General features: G+C 49.1%; 2 long non-coding RNA genes and 2 other non-coding genes across 4 annotated transcripts in view; all 4 read left to right on the top strand.

Moving 5' to 3' along the window:
* LOC138259422 (uncharacterized) overlaps positions 1–17,001 on the top strand; it is a 380,592-nt gene that overhangs the window by 220,555 nt on the left and 143,036 nt on the right. The gene's annotated exons all lie outside the window — the stretch shown is intronic.
* LOC138259426 (uncharacterized) lies at positions 7,288–8,721 on the top strand. Its single transcript, XR_011198726.1, has 2 exons — positions 7,288–7,696; positions 8,603–8,721. It is a non-coding gene; the product is annotated as an uncharacterized lncRNA (long non-coding RNA).
* Positions 7,518–7,583, top strand: LOC138260582 (small nucleolar RNA SNORD31). Its single transcript, XR_011198892.1, has one exon. It is a non-coding gene; the product is annotated as a small nucleolar RNA SNORD31 (small nucleolar RNA).
* Positions 8,465–8,534, top strand: LOC138260587 (small nucleolar RNA SNORD31). The gene has a single exon (XR_011198897.1). It is a non-coding gene; the product is annotated as a small nucleolar RNA SNORD31 (small nucleolar RNA).

Here is a 17,001-nt window from a genome sequence, read left to right as displayed (position 1 = left end):
TCTCAAGCACCGTTCCGCTGGGCACCGCCGTCTCAAGCACCGCTGGCCCATTGGCAGAAGGGGCAGGCCTGCATCTGTGTCGGGCAGGGCTGCACGAAGCACTCTGGGCACCATGCCTCCTCCAGAACCAGTGGAGTCTGTAATCCACTTGTGAGACTGTGACTTTGCACTCCCCAGGATGTAACAGTGGGCAAGCCACCCACTGTAGAGACTTGTGAGACTGTGGCTTTGCACTCCCCAGGATGGCACAGTGGGCAAGCCACCCACTGTAGAGACTTGTGAGACTGTGGCTTTGCACTCCCCAGGATGTAACAGTGGGCAAGCCACCCAAAGTAGAGACTTGTGAGACTGTGGCTTTGCACTCCCAAGGATGGGACAGTGGGCATGGAGGCCCCTCGTGGATCTGGCGTCGTGGACTCATGTGGCTGAGATGCCTCCCCTTCCCTTCCCCCTGAGGGGCCTGTAGTTTTTCTATCTGATGCCCCTGCAGTGTTCTCTCCAATGGATTCGGGTCTCCTGTGTGGGCTTTGCCCATGTGTTGAGGCCCATTGGCCCACGTACAATGATTGGAACCCAATTTGGACAGGACAATTTACATCTGTGTATATAGTTATAGATGTTGGATTTTTTTTACAATATATTTGAATTTCATGATCATTTTATTTTGTCTTTGCATTCTTCCGGGGGGGTTGGGGGGTGTCACTCTGAGTTGTTGCTCTGCATTGATGTGTAGGTAGTTGTGGGTGAGGGTGGGTGTGTCGCGTATGTGTGTGCCCGTAATCTTTTCTCCTCTCCCCTCCCCTGTGTCGTAGGTGCAGTACTCACCGTTGTCTTCTGTGCCGGCGTTCGTGCTCCTGGTAGAGGAGCAGGTAGACAATAGCTGGTAGGATGTGTAGTTCTGGTTCCATGCTGTCCAGATTCCTCGTGGAGTGTGTAGAGGTGAGCGTTTTCCCGTTCGTAGTCTGTTTCCGCCGTGTTTTTATTGGCGGGGCTCCCGCCCCGGAAAAGGTGGCGGATTGGTGAGTTGTGATAGGGTGGGCGGTACATTGTCTCCCGCCTATCTGTTGGCGGTGACCGCCGCGCTGTTTGTTTGTCCCGCCGTGGCGGTCGGAGTGTTAAAGTGGCGGTCTGTGTTGGCGGTTTCCGCCAGGGTCAGAATTACATTTTTTTGACCGCCTGCCTGTTGGCGGGTTGGCCGCCGCTTTAACACCGACCGCCAGGGTTGGAATGACCCCCATAATGTCTAATGCAGAAGAGAATGTGATGGAACTCCACATCACCCCTTACCTGAATCCTAGGATGAAAGAGTTAAGGTCTCTCTGCAAAATAAAAAAGATTAGAACTGGTTCAAACCCTACCAAATTACAGCTCCAGGAGCTTTTGGCAGAGTTTGCCAAGAACAACCCCTCTGAGGATGACCTCACAGAGGAGGAAACTAGTGATGTGGAGGAAGTCCCACCTCCAGTCCTAGTTAGGGAAACCAGGGCCCCTCAAGCCCTGACCCCAACTGTGATAGTCAGAGATACTAGTTCTCTCACAGGAGAGTCCAGCAACTCTGGAATCATTGAGGACAGCCTCAATGAAGAGGACCTCCTGCTAGCCAGGATGACCAAAAGATTGGCTTTAGAGAGACAGCTCCTAGCCATAGAAAGGGAAAGACAAGAGATGGGTTTTGGTCCCATCAATGGTGGCAGCAACATAAATAGGGTCAGAGATTCTCCTGACATGTTGAAAATCCCTAAAGGGATTGTAACTAAATATGAAGATGGTGATGACATCACCAAATGGTTCACAGCTTTTGAGAGGGCTTGTGCAACCAGAAAAGTAAACAGATCTCACTGGGGTGCGCTCCTTTAGGAAATGTTCACTGGAAAGTGTTGGGATAGACTCCTCACACTCTCTGGAAAGGATGCAGAATCCTATGACCTCATGAAGGCTACCCTGATTGAGGGCTTTGGATTCTCCACTGAGGAGTATAGAATTAAGTTCAGGGGGGCTCAAAAATCCTCGAGCCAGACCTGGGTTGATTTTGTTGACTACTCAGTGAAAACACTGGATGGTTGGATTCAAGGCAGTGGTGTAAATGATTATAATGGGCTGTACAATTTATTTGTGAAAGAACACCTGTTAAGTAATTGTTTCAATGATAAACTGCATCAGCATCTGGTAGACCTAGGACCAATTTCTCCCCAAGAATTGGGAAAGAAGGCGGACCATTGGGTCAAGACTAGGGTGACCAAGACTTCCACAGGGGGTGACCAAAAGAAAGGGGTCACAAAGCCTCCCCAGGGGAAGAGTGTTGAGACATCCGAAGGGAAAAATAGTAAAGAGTCTTCTACAGGGCCCCAAAAACCTGCTCAGGAGGGTGGGCCCAGAGCCTCTTCACAATCCAATTTTGGGTACAAGGTTAAAAATTTTGATCCCAAAAAGGCCTGGCGTCGTAGCTGTATTCAGCCAGGACACCAAACTGGAGACAAGGCCTGTCCCAAGAAAGGTTCCACTTCTAACTCTACTCTAGCTAACACTGGAATGGCCAGTCTCCAAGTGGGATCAACAGTGTGCCCAGAGCAAATCAGGGTTCACACTGAAGCTACACTAGTCTCTGAGGGTGGGGTGGATTTAGCCACACTGACTGCCTGGCCCCCTAATATGCAAAAGTACAGGCAGCAACTCTTAATTAATGGGAAAAGTGTAGAAGGCCTGAGGGATACAGGTGCCAGTGTCACCATGGTGACAGAGAAACTGGTTTCCCCTGGTCAATACCTGGCTGGACAAACTTATCCAGTCACCAACGCTGACAATCAGACTAAAGTATATCCCATGGCTATGGTAACTTTAGAGTGGGGAGGGGTCAATGGCCTGAAACAGGTGGTGGTCTCCTCAAATATCCCTGTAGACTGTTTGCTTGGAAATTACCTGGAGTCCTCAGCATGGGCTGAAGTAGAACTCAAAACCCATGCAGCCATGCTGGGTATCCCTGAACTGGTGTGTGTCAAGACAAGGGCACAGTGCAAGGCTCAGGGTGAAAAAGTGGTGTTGGAGCCTGGAAAAAGGGCCCAACCCTCCAAGAGAAAAGGAAAGACAACTGGGGGACCAGTTGCAACACAACAAGAAAAAGAAAACCTCTATTCTCAGGAAGAAGTTCTGCCCTCTGAGGGAACTGAGCCCATGGAGTTAGAACCTTATCAGGTTGAGCTCCTAGGCCCAGGGGGACCCTCAAGGGAACAGTTGTGTAAGGGGCAAGAAACCTGTCCCTCTCTTGAAGGCCTTAGGCAGCAAGCTGCTGAAGAGTCCAATAGAAAAATAACAGGAACACATAGAGTCTATTGGGAAGATGGACTCCTTTACACTGAGGCAAGAGATCCCAAACCTGGTGCCACTAGGAGAGTGGTAGTGCCTCAGGAGTTTAGGGAGTTCATTCTGACCTTAGCTCATGATATTCCTCTTGCTGGGCATTTGGGACAGACCAAGACGTGGGAGAGACTAGTCAACCACTTCTATTGGCCCAACATGTCCCAGAAGGTCAAGGAGTTTTATGTCTCCTGTGCCACCTGTCAAGCCAGTGGTAAGACAGGTGGAATCCCAAAGGCCCCCCTCATTCCACTTCCAGTGGTGGAGGTCCCCTTTGAAAGAGTGGGTGTGGACATAGTGGGTCCACTTGAACCTCCCACAGCCTCAGGGAACCAATACATACTAGTAGTAGTGGATCATGCTACTAGATACCCTGAAGCAGTTCCCCTTAGGTCGACTACTGCCCCTGCAGTAGCCAAAACACTCATTGGTATTTTTAACAGAGTGGGTTTTCCTAAGGAGGTGGTGTCTGACAGAGGTACCAACTTTATGTCAGCATACCTGAAACACATGTGGAATAAGTGTGGGGTGACTTACAAATTCACCATACCATCCACAAACCAATGGTCTTGTTGAAAGGTTTAACAAGACATTGAAAGGCATGATCATTGGGCTCCCTGAAAAAATCAAAAGGAGATGGGATGTCCTCTTGCCATGTCTGCTTTTCGCCTACAGAGAGGTGCCTCAGAAGGGGGTAGGGTTTTCCCCCTTTGAACTTCTGTTTGGCCACCCTGTAAGGGGACCACTAGCTCTTGTGAAAGAAGGCTGGGAGAGACCTCTTCATGAGCCTAAACAAGATATAGTGGACTATGTACTAGGCCTACCTTCCAGGATGGCATAGTATATGGAAAAGGCAAGTAAAAACCTTGAGGCCAGCCAATAGCTCCAGAAGTTTTGGTATGACCAAAAGGCTGCTATGGTTGAATTTCAGCCAGGGCAGAACGTCTGGGTTCTGGAGCCTGTGGCTCCTAGGGCACTCCAGGACAGATGGAGTGGGCCTTACAAAGTGCTAGAAAAGAAGAGTCTGGTCACCTACCTGGTAGACCTAGGCACTAGCAGGACCCCCAAGAGGGTGATCCATGTGAACCACCTCAAACTCTTCCATGACAGGGCAGATGTGAATCTGTTGATGGTAACAGATGAGGACCAGGAAGCTGAGAGTGAACCTCTCCCTGATCTCCTCTCCACAGACCCTAAAGATGGTTCAGTAGATGGAATGATCTATTCAGACACTTGCCCTGGCCAACAGCAATCTGACTGGTGGAAGGTCTTGCAACAGTTTGCTGAGCTCTTTTCCCTAACCCCTGGTCAGACACACCTGTGTACCCATGATGTTGGACACAGGAGACAGCATGCCTGTCAAAAACAAAATATTCAGACAGTCTGACCAAGTTAAAGAAAGCATCAAGGTGGAAGTCCACAAGATGCTGGAATTGGGAGTCATTGAGCACTCTGACAGCCCCTCGGCTAGCCCAGTGGTCTTAGTCCCCAAACCTCACACCAAAGATGGAAAGAGAGAGATGAGGTTTTGTGTGGACTACAGAGGACTTAATTCTGTCACCAAGACAGATGCCCATCCCATTCCAAGGGCAGATGAACTGATTGACAAACTAGGTGCTGCCAAATTGTTAAGTATCTTTGACTTAACAGCAGGGTACTGGCAAATCAAAATGGCACCAGGAGCAAAAGAAAATACAGCATTCTCCACACCTGATGGGCATTATCAGTTTACTGTTATGCCCTTTGATTTAAAGAATGCCCCTGCCACCTTCCAAAGGTTGGTGAATCAAGTCCTTGCTGGCTTGGAGTCCTTTAGTGCAGCTTATCTTGACGATATTGCTGTCTTTAGCTCCAGCTGTCAGGATCACCTGGTCCACCTGAAGAAGGTTTTGAAGGCTCTGCAAGCAGCAGGCCTCTCTGTCAAGGCATCTAAATGCCAGATAGGGCAGGGAACTGTGGTTTACTTGGGACACCTTGTAGGTGGAGGCCAAGTTCAGCCACTCCAGCCTAAGATCCAGACTATTCTGGGCTGGGCAGCTCCAAAAACTCAGACTTAAGTCAGGGCATTCCTTGGCTTGACTGGGTACTACAGGAGGTTTGGGAAGGGATATAGATCCATAGTGACAGCCCTCACAGAACTTACCTCCAAGAAAATGCCCAAGAAGGTAAACTGGACTGTAGAATGCCAACAGGCCTTTGACACCCTGAAACAAGCAATGTGCACAGCACCAGTTCTCAAAGCTCCAGATTACTCCAAGCAGTTCATTGTGCAGACTGATACCTCTGAACATGGGATAGGGGCAGTTTTGTCCCAAACAAATGATGATGGCCTTGACCAGCCTGTTGCTTTCAATAGCAAGAGGTTACCCCCCAGAGAGCAGCGTTGGAGTGCCATTGAGAGGGAGGCCTTTGCTGTGGTTTGGTCCCTAAAGAAGCTGAGACCATACCTCTTTGGTACTCACTTTGTAGTTCAGACTGACCACAGACCTTTCAGATGGCTTATGCAAATGAAAGGTGAAAATCCAAAGCTGTTGAGGTGGTCCATCTCCCTACAGGGAATGGACTTTATAGTGGAACACAGACCTGGGACTGCCCATGCCAATGCAGATGGCCTTTCCAGGTTCTTCTACTTAGAAAATGAAGACTCTCTTGGGAAAGGTTAGTCTCATCCTCTTTCGTTTGGGGTGGGGGAGGTTGTGTAAGGAAATGCCTCCTTGGCATGGTTACCCCCTGACTTTTTGCCTTTGCTGATGCCAAGTTATGATTTGAAAGTGTGCTGAGGCCTGCTAATCAGGCCCCAGCACCAGTGTTCTTTCCCTAACCTGTACTTTTGTTTCCACAATTGGCACACCCTGGCATCCAGGTAAGTCCCTTGTAACTGGTACCCCTGGTACCAAGGGCCCTGATGCCAGGGAAGGTCTCTAAGGGCTGCAGCATGTCTTATGCCACCCTGGGGACCCCTAACTCAGCATAGACACACTGCTTGCCAGCTTGTGTGTGCTGGTGGGGATAAAAAGACTAAGTCGACATGGCACTCCCCTCAGGGTGCCATGCCAACCTCACACTGCCTACAGGTATAGATAAGTCACCCCTCTAGCAGGCCTTACAGCCCTAAGCCAGGGTGCACTATACCATAGGTGAGGGCTTAGGTGCATGAGCACTATGCCCCTACAGTGTCTAAGCAAAACCTTAGACATTGTAAGTGCAGGGTAGCCATAAGAGTATATGGTCTGGGAGTCTGTCATGCACGAACTCCACATCACCATAATGGCTACAGTGAAAACTGGGAAGTTTGGTATCAAACTTCTCAGCACAATAAATGCACACTGATGCCAGTGTACATTTTATTGTAACATACACCCCAGAGGGCACCTTAGAGGTGCCCCCTGAAACCTTAACCGACTACCCGTGTAGGCTGACTGGTTTTAGCAGCCTGCCACACACCAGACATGTTGCTGGCCACATGGGAGAGTGGCTAGTAACAAAGCCTGTACTGGGTGGAGATGCTTCTCACCTCCCCCTGCAGGAACTGTAACACCTGGTGGTGAGCCTCAAAGGCTCACCCCCTTTGTTACAGCACCCCAGGGCACTCCAGCTAGTGGAGTTGCCCGCCCCCTCCGGCCACGGCCCCACTTTTGGCGGCAAGGCCGGAGGAGATAATGAGAAAAACAAGGAGGAGTCACTGGCCAGTCAGGACAGCCCCTAAGGTGTCCTGAGCTGAGGTGACTCTGACTTTTAGAAATCCTCCATCTTGCAGTGTGATAAGAGGACAGCTTGTTCCCGATGGAACAGTCTGACAGACTTGGTTCCGCTCTCACACCGTGCTTTAGCTGGCATAATTGCTTGGCTGTGAGCCCTAGTGGTAGTGCTTGGCGTTTCTGACGTAGCCAAAATGTGGGGGGGGGGGGTGAGGTGGGGTCGTAAAGTACTATTGGGGGAGGGTCTGGGTGAGGTAGGGTATATTGCCTCGGTGGAGCAGTCTTGTTGGAGAAGTGTTAACTGAGGCTTTCTGTTGCAGGATTTAATCCAAGGCCGCAGCGTCACTACTGATGGTGTTTTGACTAAAGATCAAATGTGAGGGCCCATGCTGTGGCGTAGGGGTACCAGTAGGATCAAGCCTTGTAAGTGGCTTTTAAAGTGCTGGGCAGCTTGATGATATGACCATAAACTTTGTGATGAACCCATTACCGCCCCAGTCTGATATATGTGACTGATAGGTATTTTCTGAAGCTAAATGTGAGTACTGTTAGCTACTGCAACCGTGGGATGAGTTGTAACTCATTGTCCTGCTTCTTGCAGTTGGTGTGCTGAAAATGCATGATCGACTCGCGTTGTAGCGGATCTGGTAAGTACTTATTATGCAAGAGCGACTTTGTGCTGCAAAGGGTTAGCGTGTCATTTGGGTCTCGGGTGGCTGACAATGGACCATGAAGCAGTTTTTTGCACTTTCAAAATTCTGAAACTATGCTTCTGGTATGTCTACCATGCTTTGCCAGGGTCTCTTGGCACAGCTCAATTCGTAGTACTTTTAACTTCACTGGGCACCCAGGTTCACAACAATACCACCGTTTGTGTCCCTGAAACAGTTCACACTTAAACCCAGATCTCAACGGGTTTGCTTTCTAGCGCTGAAAGTGCTAGCAGCTGGCACCAAAACTGCTTATTAGGTTGGTGTTGTGTTGCTAAGTTGGGACTGAATGAATAAATGACTTCAGCCCTCGCCACGACTAGAGTACTAATTGTGCTCCCCGACATAATGTCCACCAGGCCTACACACCCCCGGTGGTTGATAGATACTGGTTGCCACATCTAGTCACTTTGACTGACCAAACATGTCTGGTTTTCACCTAAACACTCACTGAGCTCCGTACATTTGCAAACTAGTTTCTCTAAAGTTGATCCAAGTTCATAAACGTCCCACCTCACGCAGCAGCCGTTCGCAACGCGCAATCCATTTCAGTCTTGCGGTATAAGAACTGCAGGTGGTAACTTGTTGGCAAGTGACTGCAGCAAGCGCTGTTATGCCGCCATTAGATGTCTTACGCCCCCCTTACCTGATGCTGTATACGCGCTGACCGGCTAGTCCAGTTCTCATTAGTTTCTAAAGTGCGTCCGGGTAACTGATGAACCTGATACCGCCCCAGTCTGAATATTCTGTGACTGACGGTATTTTCTGATGCTCAGACTAGAATAGTGTAGAAAAGTACTGTTTTTCCACTGTACTTGAACTGATTTATGTTTTTTGTTCTAGGAAGTGGTTTGAATTGATACGTACCTTAAAGCCTGCCGGTTGGAAGTGACCGCCTAAGAACTTAACTACAGTATTTCTTAACTGCTGTGTGCACATGGAATAAAGACCTTAAATAAAAACTTGTAGTACGCATTCAATTTCTAGTGCTGCGTACGCTTGGCGAGGACTTTATCTAATTAGGCGTGTGGTGGATGGTTTAGTGTACTAGTCTGGGCTCTCCACGTGGCTGCACAGAACCTGTTGCAGTGGGACGTTCACCAATTAATACATTAATTTGAATCTGCATCTTGTATCTTGTATCAGGAAAGCCCTGTGTAATGCTTGAAGTGCTAAGTGACTAGGTGTTAATGAGCTTCAGGGGGGTGCTGCCTGGACAGAAAGAAGATTGGTGTCTTGAGGTGGTTGGAGAGGATGTATGCCCTATATTTCTGGAGGGAGTAGATGCCATTGATTGTTCTAACCATGCTTTGAGGGTGTGCTGAAATCAGTAAGATGGTGCATCGAGACTCTGTTGTAGGTTGCTGCTGTAATTGCGAGATCTTAAGAGATCCTCAAGGTAACCTCTTCTGGTAAATGACATAGGGGTCCCGTGTCCATAGTGTTTTGGGGGGGAGGGGGAGGGGAGTTTGCACCTCTAGTCCGGTTTGGTGAATTAATTGTGCTGTAGTAACGGCAGAGAACGTTGGTGTTGTGGGCAGTACAGTATCGCACTAATCCCTTGGTAGTTGGATGCCACTGCTGTCACCAGCCTTTAACAAACTTGTGCTGGCTACTAGGTGTGGTGGAAAGGTAGTGTAGAACATTAAATGATAATTAGAGGGACCATTCCCTACCAGCCACCAGGAGCAAGGTGCCTGGTGTTTGTACATGAGACTGGGAAATAAAAGCTGTAAATGATTTTATTGAACCCAGAGAAACAGTTTTTTTTTTGGGGGGGGGCAATCTCTTAACACACTAAATTATTCCTATATTAAAAAGTGTTTTCCGTGCAACATTGCAAAAGGTATGTCATGTGCAACAAGTATGACTTTCCTGTACTCTTTGCGCTTATTGGAGCCAGTATTTGACTCTATCCTATGTTAAAAAAGCCATGACTACTCTAAGAAATTCATAGTCCAGACTGATGCTTCTGAGGAAGAGGTTGGGACAGTTCTTTCACAGCTTGACACGGGGGGCCAAGATCAACTAGCCTTTTTCATATGCAGAAGGTTCCCCCCCTTCCTTTTGGTGAGGCGCTGGTCAGCTGTAGCCTTTGCTGTAGTTTGTGCCTTGGAAGTTGAGGCCATACCTTTCTGATGGATACAACTACCTGTGGATTCCTCACTTATTGAATTTTCCCTCTGCACCAGCCCTCAACGGAAATCTTCTTCCTAGCTTTCGCACGTCGACGAGGACGTCACAATTGCCCACGCGACGCCGTCTGACGTCATACAGGCAATAAGAGGTCCTCGCCGACGTCAGTTCCCTTTTTTCCGTGCCATTCTAACAACTGTTATTCTTCGAGGGTGCTACTATTTCTACTCTGCGTAGTTACAGTTACTGTTGCTGTTTCTTTCTTTGAGAGAGAAAGTATGTCTCAAAGAAAGTCGGGTTTTAAGCCCTGCAATGAGTGCGGAGGCAAAATGTAGGTGACGGACCCACATACAGACTGTTTGTGGTGTCTCAGCTCCGACCACGACGTTGACAAATGTGACTCTTGTCAACGGATGAACCCGAAGGCGTTAAAAGAGCGAGAGGCGAAGCTCTTTTTGGCAAAATCCAAGAAGGAGAAGCGGCATCGACGCAAGTCATCTTCTCCAAAGTCCCATCGGCGTCATCGTGACTCCCGGCGTCGTCGTGAATCTCGGCGCCGGTCGAGTAGGGAGAGATCGCGTTCGAGGTCGCCTTCAGCTCGACGCTGAAAAACATGGGAAGTTAGCCCTACCATCTCTCCGCAGACGCCTCTTGCATCACCGGTATCGCCAGTTTCGCCGATGTCGCCTTTGAATCCACCATCTGTGTTTGAGGTCCCTCAGCTTCAGGAGTTCTCACCGGCTTCTCAGTCGCCGGGGCCGGCGCCGGTGTCACCTCGAGCCCAGGCTCCACAGTATCTGGCTTTCCCGGCCCCAGGAGCCGACAGTTCCGCATTTTTAAATGCAATGTTTGCTATCTTTCAACAGATGGCTCCAGGTGGTGGACCGGCTGGCCCTTCGGGTCCATTGGCCTTCAATATGGGTGTTCCAGCTCCTTTACGACCGGCACCTTTCATGCCCTTCCTTCCGATGGGAGGTGTTGGCTCGGCGCCGGTTCCTATGGCGTCAACTTCACAGCTGGTGACGCCGAGTAGATCTGCTGGTCCGGCGCCGGAACGTTCTCCTGTTCATCATACGGCGCCGAAGAAGTCCACGGCGCCGATGGATCTGGCATCAGATGGATCCGAGGATCGGCGTCAGGCTTCAACGTCGGCTTACTCCATGTCGACGCCAAGAATTGAAGTCAGGTTGCATTCTTGAAGGCTTGCTCTTCGCCTTCTTGAGGAGCAGGAGTAGCAGAAGCAGGCATTGGAGGAAGGAGAGATCGAGGAACCTCTGGGGGATCTCCTGGATACCTCTCCAGAATGGGACTTAACATCTCCTGGGGGATATACAGAGAAGGCTGCTTCATTCCACTCTGTAATAAAGAAAGCAGCTGATTTTTTGGACCTTCCCTTGCCGGTGTCTGAACCTAAGCCCAATATTTTAACGGAGGTTTTACATCCTGCCTCGACGGTTGCAGAGCCACTTCTGCCCTTTAATGAGGCTCTGTTAGATCCAATTTTGGAAATTTGGAAGAAGCCTGTGTCATCTTTGGCAGTTAATAGATCGGTGGCTCGCAGTTATCGAGTGGCTCCTGCGGACCCAGGCTTTTTGTCCAGGCACCCGACCCCATAGAGCCTGGTGTTTCAGGCTTCATTTTTATCTCGGACTGCCCCAGGTTCTTTTCCGGGAGTGCCTTCAGATGGAGACTCAAAGAAGATGGATCAACCTTCCAAGAAGGCTTTCTCATCATGCATCATGGCTTTAAGATCTACTAATACCACATGCATTTTGGGGAGATACATCTACGCCCTAATGGATGAGATAGTCGTCCCATGCTGAGGTGCCTCAGGAGGTGTTGAGTCTGGTCTCCGATGCACAAGCTGCGGCAACCCAAGTGATCCAGTCTGGGCTGGACACTACTGACTCTGTGGCCAGGGCTATGGGCACTGCTGTTGCTACGAGGAGGCAGGCCTGGCTTCGTTCCTCTGGTTTCTCATCAGATGTCCAGTCAGCCCTGCTGGATCTTCCCTTCGATGGGGATAAACTTTTTGGATCCAAGGCGGACTCTGCCCTTGAGAGATTTAATGAGAGTAGGGCAACAGCGAAGCCTTTAGGCTTGCAAGCCTCCTCTTCTGTTTCTTCGAGACTCTTCAGAAGATTTAGGGGGTTTGGTCATGGCTCATCCTCCTCCTTTCAGGGCAGATTTCAACAACAACCCGCCACTGCTCTCTCCTATAGATTGTACAGGGGGAGGGGGAGGGTCCGAACCAGAGGAGCCGCCCAGCAGCACTCTGCCTCTTCCTCTTCCTCTGGAGGGGTGCAGCATGGGAAGCAGCCTTAGTCTTCCACCAATTCCTTCGCATACCACTCCTGTAGGGGGGAGGTTATTGAACTTTCTCCGCAAGTGGGAGGATATAACATCAGACTCCTGGGTCACCAGCATTGTGGGGAAAGGCTATGCCCTTCCCTTTCAGGAGTTTCCTCCCCCATCCCGCCCCGCCCATCCTACTGTTCAGAAGAACATCTCCTGTTACTAGAACAGGAGGTTCTAGTCCTCCTTTCAAAGGGTGCAGTGGAGTTGGTTCCAGAGCAGGAGAGGGGTCAGGGTTGTTACTCAAGATATGTCCTGATCCCCAAGAAGGATGGTCGGTTGAGGCCAATCCTGGACCTGAGGATCTTGAATTGGTTCCTCAAACAGGAAAGGTTCAAGATGTGGAGCCTGGCTCAGGTGCTTTTGGCATTGAACAAAGGAGACTGGATGGTGTCTGTCGACTTGCAGGATGCTTACTTTCACATCCCGATACTCAAGTCGCACAGGAAGTATCTCCGGTTTGTGGTGGGATTGCAGCACTATCAGTTTGTGGTCCTCCCATTTGGTCTTACTTCAGCACCTCGAGTCTTCACAAAGGTGATGGCGGTGGTTGCAGCAGAGCTCAGAAGGAAGGGGATAGCAGTATTTCCTTACCTAGACGATTGGTTGATCAAAGCCAAGTCTCCGGAGCTCGTGCTGCATCACCGAGTTGTTGTTCGATCTGGGTTTTTCGGTGAACGTGCCCAAATCTCACCTGGAGCCCTCTCAGCGCCTCCTGTTCATAGGGGCAGTACTGGATACCACATTGAATAGCACCTTTCCTCCGCCTCAGCGGATTCAGGACATTCAGGCGTTGGTTCCAATGTTTCAGAGTGGAGCGTCATTCCAGTCCTCAAGGTCCTACGTCTTCTCGGTCTGTTTGCTTCTTGCATTCTATTGGTCACTCATGCTCGCTGGCACATGAGGGCTCTTCAGTGGTGCCTCCAAAAGCAGTGGTCTCAACACAAAGGAGATCTCAAAGGATCGGTCAAGATCTTCAAGGACGCTGCAGTGGATCTAAGATGGTGGGTTGCGGACGGCAATCTTTCTCAAGGAAGGCCGTTCTCACAACCTCCGCCAGTGACCACAGTGATAATGGATGCTTCCACTCTAGGGTGGGGAGCTCATCTGGGGGACCTGGAGGTCAAAGGTCATTGGTCTCCAGTGGAACAGATGTTTTACATAAATCTGTTGGAGCTGTGGGCAATACGTCTGGCTCTCAAGGCCTTTCTCCCTTCCCTTCGCGGTCAGTCGGTTCAGGTCTTGACGAACAATACTACCGCAATGTGGTATATAAACAAAGAGGGAGGAGTAGGCTCGTACCTTCTCTGCAGAGAAGCTCTGCGTCTATGGTCCTGGGCAAGGGACCATCGGATTTGCTTGGTAGCAAACCATCTGGCCGGAGTCTTGAACGTGCGTGCGGACAGTCTCAGTCGGCACTTCTCGACCGATCACGAGTGGCGTCTTCACCCAGATCTAGTCCGACAGATCTTCCAGATGTGGGGAATCCATCGGGTAGATCTTTTTGCCACTCTGGAGAACTCGCACTGCCCGTTGTTCTGCAGCCTCCAGTATCCGTTGCAAGGACCGTTGGGGGACGCGTTTCAGATGTCCTGGTGCGACCAGTTACTTTACGCGTTTCCCCCCATACCTTCCTCGGGTTCTGAGGAAAATTCGCCAAGACCGGGCTCAAGTCATCTTAATAGCTCCGGATTGGCCAAGGAGGGTATGGTATTCAGATCTTCTCCAACTCTCTGTGTGCCCCCGCTCCGTCTCCCTCTCAGGGCAGACCTCCTCTCACAATCGCAGGGACAGGTTTTACACCCCCCCCTCCAGAGCCTGCACCTTCATGCCTGGAGATTGAACGGGGCAACCTGAGTTCCTTTTCTCTCCCACCTGAGGTAGTGGATGTTATTTTATCGGCCAGGCGACACTCCACCAAATCTGTCTACACTAGCAGGTGGGCTAAATTTGTGTGTTGGTGTGGAGAAAGACAAATTGATCCCTTACGTGCCCACTTATCGGATGTCTTGTCTTTTGCTTTGTCCCTGGCACAGAGGGGTTGTGCAATGGCTATAGTCAAGGGCTATTTGTCGGCCCTGTCAGCCTTTCTGTGTCTTCCAGACCAACCTTCTTTATTTAAATCTCCTTTAGTATTAAGATGTTTAAAAGGCCTCATTAATAAGTTTCCTTCCACTCCTTTCATTATGCTTCAGTGGGATTTAAACCTGGTCTTAACATTTCTAATGGGTTCACCTTTTGAGCCCATGCATTCTTGCCCCATAAGGTTATTGGTGTTAAAGACTGTTTTTCTTGTTGCGATTACTTCTGCTAGAAGAGTGAGTGAGCTGCAGGCCCTTTCTGTTAAACCCCCGTATACATCCTTCTATACAGATAAGGTGGTGTTGAGGACCAAGGCTGCTTTCTTGCCGAAGGTTGTTTCACCCTTCCATATGAGTCAGACTATTACTCTCTCCTCTTTTTATCCTCCACCTCATCCTTCTAAAGAGGAAGAAAGACTACATCGTTTGGACCCGAGAAGAGCGCTGAGCTTCTTCATAGACAGGACGAAGGAGTTTAGATTGGAGGATCAACTCTTCATCGGGTACGTGGGAAAGAGGAGAGGAAGGGCAGTCCACAGGAGAACACCCTCCAGGTGGGTCATTCTTTGCATTAAGTTGTGTTAATCTCTGGAAAAGAAAGAACCCCCTGATGGAATAAGAGCTCATTCCACCAGAGCTAAGTCAACCTCTTCGACCTTGGCTAGGGGTGTTCCTGTGGTTGACATCTGCAAGGCTGCAACTTGGTCATCCCTCCACACTTTCTCAAAACATTACTGTTTGGATTCGGAAATTAGGAGGGATGGCCATTTTGCACGGTCGGTGCTGCAGGATTTCTTGGTTTGACCATTCAGGCACCCTCCACCGAGTGCGGTACTGCTTTGGGACCCTATTCAATAAGTGAGGAATCCACAGGTAGTTGTATCCATCAGAAGAACGAGTTACTTACCTTCGGTAACGCCTTTTCTGGTGGATACATTAGCTACCTGTGGATTCCTCACGGTCCCTCCCGCCTCCCCGTTGCCTGTCTGGTCTTACCAAGCTATCCTTGGGTGTGCTCCTCTTGGTAGTTGATGGTTTTCAAATATAATGTATCTATTCATGTATATAAGTTCATTTAAAAAAAAAAAAAAAAAAAAAAAGAGAAAGGAGTGTTTGTAAGATTGCTATACATAGTATTGACATTTTTGGACTGTTGTTTTTATCTTTTGGTGTAATTAAATGTTGTTATATGATTATTTGTTTCAATGGCCTATTCGTCTCAGAGGCATGTAAAAAATGTTGGTACTGACGTCGGCACGTCGGCGAGGACCTCTTATTGCCTGTATGACGTCAGATGGCGTCACGAGGGCAATTGTGACGTCCTCGTCGACGTGCGAAAGCTAGGAAGAAGATTTCCGCCGAGGGCTGGCGCAGAGGGAAAATCCAATAAGTGAGGAATCCACAGGTAGCTAATGTATCCACCAGAAAAGGCGTTACCGAAGGTAAGTAACTCGTTTGTTTGGCACTTGCACCATTGTGCAGATAGACCACAAGTCCTTTCAGTGGCTCAAACAAATGAGGGGAAAACCCAAATTGTTAGGGTCTTCCATATCACCACAGGGAATGGACTATACAGTGGAACATATGCCTGTTAGGAAACACTCCAGCACAGATGGAATACTGATCTTTTCAGTTAAGACCAGACTCATCTGGGACCTGGTTGGCGTTGTCTGTTTTGGAGGCATTGTTATCCCTATTTTTTTTTTTTTTTTTAGCTTCACCGGGGTCCCTTCTAACTTGGTAACTACCTATTTTCTCCCACAATTTGCATACTGGTCCCCCATGCCATGCAAGCACCTAGTATATGGAAACCAGGGGATCCCTATGGGCTACACCAGTTTATTCTGCCACCCATAATTAGCCCATGCAAAGGGTACTGCAGGCCGGTCATTGCAGTCTGCATAAAACAGGTGCATTCACCTGTTTAAACTACAGGTTACTGTCACCCCTTGAAGAACCAGAACCTTATGGGCCTGGCGGCGCAGGGTACGCCTGAAATCTCCTTGGATTCACCTGCCTCAACTAACAGAGACACGGGACACTCTGTCAGGCGTAAAAGATCAGATTTTATTAGCTGCAGCTAGTACAGTTGTCCAAGAAGTACACAAGGTATGTTCTCAGGAGACTGCCACTTTACTTTGTGGCGCACAATCTTATATACCGTATAAAAACATTTATTAACTACATACACTCCCAGAACACATAGAAAGGAGCCAGTAAGAATGATGTAAAGATAGAACAGAGTCAATAGAAATGTCGGAAAACAAGACAGAACAAAGTATCAAGTGACTTAAGGTTGCCTCCCCTCCAGCTGTGTTTGTCACCCCTCCCTTGAACTTAATTCATTAACCGATCCACAACGAAGTTTGCATGTGGTGCGATAAGTTTGTGTGCGTTTGGAAGACAGTTGTGAAATGAGAGAATACTAGCAAAGGACAGCGAAGGCCAGACGATAAGATAAGATCGGCGGAGAATAGTGTGAGCCTACAGATAGTTGAAACAAGGATTAGAAAACCAGACAGGGATTAGTGTACTCGGTCAGACCTTAATACCAGCCTTGTAAAGATAGAGGCAGAAAGCTGTTTTGAACACCATGTTGCAGAATAAGCAGAAAAGGCAGAATGGACTTCGTTCGCTGTGCTGCCTGAGTGAAGGCAACATAAAATGGCG

Source organism: Pleurodeles waltl, chromosome 9 (genome assembly GCF_031143425.1).
Source record: "Pleurodeles waltl isolate 20211129_DDA chromosome 9, aPleWal1.hap1.20221129, whole genome shotgun sequence".
Taxonomy (NCBI): Eukaryota; Metazoa; Chordata; class Amphibia; order Caudata; family Salamandridae; genus Pleurodeles; species Pleurodeles waltl.
Note: the sequence above shows the minus strand (reverse complement) of the source record. Positions and strands in the feature narration are given on the sequence as shown.